Source organism: Prionailurus bengalensis, chromosome E1 (genome assembly GCF_016509475.1).
Source record: "Prionailurus bengalensis isolate Pbe53 chromosome E1, Fcat_Pben_1.1_paternal_pri, whole genome shotgun sequence".
In the NCBI taxonomy this organism is placed as follows: domain Eukaryota; kingdom Metazoa; phylum Chordata; class Mammalia; order Carnivora; family Felidae; genus Prionailurus; species Prionailurus bengalensis.
The window spans coordinates 49,823,290-49,825,603 of NC_057347.1; the positions used below are offsets into that span (position 1 = coordinate 49,823,290).

A 2,314-nucleotide genomic window follows, 5' to 3' on the forward strand; every position below is an offset into this window, starting at 1 on the left:
CTAAAGCAAAATCCGAAATAGTATTTTAAGGTCTTCCTGTTTCTGGAGTTCGCTGTGTTTCTGTCTTTAGAAAACTTCGCTGATGATTCTACTAAGGTTCAGTCTGTTCCGAAGTCCAATTCTTCTCATCTGACTGATGATGTTTTCCACTAATGGCGCATATTGTAGGGGTCTAGATCGTGTAGCACAGTGGTGGGTTGTTGGTGGACCCTCGTGGCAACTGATTCGGTCAATGTTACCTTTTTTGTAACCTTTTGTGCGTGTGGTGCCCCTAACGTACTGTGCGATCGTCACATTGACAGTGTTAACCAGGCCACGGGGCCTGGTGAGACGCTTTTTTTTTTTTTCCCCTCTCTGCTCTTGAGATAAACCTGCAGAGTAGATGGTGCAGACATGGACCAGTGTCCCCACGTGCAGAGGAGAAACATGGTTGAATTCTTATAATCCAAGCACTCATTTTCCATGCCCACCACCACTACCAACCTGCTCACACATGTTATCTTTTTCCATCTCAGAACACTTTTAGTACAATTTCATTATAGATTGAGGTTTACCGACTCGTTTACACTGAACGCATTTCATGTAAGGTCTACCCTAACGTCAAAAGGGAATTACAATAATTAGATGAATAAACTGGCCCCAATTCCAGTTTCTAGGAAGTTTGCCTGTAGACCGAAATGCCATTGATGGAATTTAGACACTAGTGACCTTTAATTCCAAAAGGCCTGGGTATCCTTGACTTTATTTTCTTGACCTTTTCCTTCCGTTACTACGTCTGTACCTCCCTTATGGGGTCTGCAGCATTGTCTGCTAAACGCAAAAGCTAGACATGAACGTTTTTTTTTAGTTGCATTCTGTATTTACCGCAAAGGCTCATATGGTAGGTGGTTAAATATTTGCCGAAATGAAGTAAATGTTTAAATGTACATATTTCATTCCAAAATGTTTTATTTTGAGAAGAAACAAGAAAAGAGAAAATTAAACCGCTCAAGAGAATATTTATATAAAGAAATTATAGAGAACCCCACGTCGGGCTCTGTGCTACCAGATCGGGATTGTTCGGGATTCTCCCTCTCACGCGTTCTCTCTGCCCTTCCCCTGCTCTCTCTCTCTCTCTCTCTCTCTCCCAAAAATAAATACATAAACTTAAAAAAAAAAATTATAGGAATAGCCTCTCAACAGAAACCCTACTGTTGGCCCATTCCAAAGTTCACAAGGGTCTTAGGTTATAACATAATGGGTAAAGTCGCCCCCTCAATCTCCGATAGCCTCTGGCAATTTTGTCAAATATTCAGTATCACATTAACCCTTGGGTAAGCTTTCAAAGTTATGGACTCCTTTATGTCAGCTTCCGCTATAAAATAATGACCTTTGGCATCTTTTGTTTCTTCGTCAATAAATCTGTGGTCGATTTATGACCACGTAACTCATGGATTTTGGGGGTTGGTGTAGCATCTTGTGTTTACTGGCAGCTGCCTTGTTGATTTCTTTAATAACATCATGCATTTAACAGTCGGTTAAGTGAGAGTTCATATACTTAGGAGTACCGCTGAACTCATCAGGAGTTATTCATGGCATTTCTTTAATCTTCCTGTTTTCGTTCCTTTGTTCATTTGGGGGCTTCTTCGTGGCTGTAGGTGTCTCAACTTTGTTTCTTCACGGTCAAGATTTGATCTCTTAATAAAGCTCTAGGTATGTTACTTGAGGCAAATGGGGACGCCTATTGTTTTTTTTTTTTTTTTTTTTTTTCTTGAGATGTTCCACATCTTTATAATCTTCTTCAGGGGATTCACAGAGCCCCTTCCGCGAACTGTCAGTTTGTTCTTGACATGGAGTTTCCAATTCCAAGTTATTTATTAGCCCATTTGTTACAATGATCTCTCCTATTTCATTTAACATCATCTTCAAGGTAGGTTCTTGGCCACAGTTTCCTAATGATGGAGTTTATTCTTAATCTTTTCATTAATATGACAGCACAATTATTCTAGATCTGAAAAGGCCAGCCTGTATGCCTCTTGCACCAGTCCAGGAGCAAAGTCCAAAGTTACTTTTTTTCCCCAAAGTTTATTTATTTTTAAGAGACAGGGAGAGACAGAGCGCAAGCAGGGGAGGGACACAGAGAGAGAGAGAGAGAGAGAGAGAGAGAGAGAGAGACTCTGAAGCCGGCTCCAGCTGTGAGCTGTCAGCACAGAGCCCGAACCAGGGCTCCAACCTGCGAACTATGAGATCGTGACCTGAGCCGAAGTCAGATGCTTAACTGACTGAACCACCCAGGTGCCCCCATCTATGTATCTCTCCATTGATTTTTCTTTTT

The 2,314-nt window shown here is 41.3% G+C and overlaps 1 pseudogene; it reads right to left on the reverse strand.

The window, feature by feature from the left end:
• Positions 1-318: 318 nt before the first annotated feature.
• On the reverse strand, positions 319-2,108 carry LOC122485826 (annotated as a pseudogene).
• Positions 2,109-2,314: the final 206 nt, after the last annotated feature.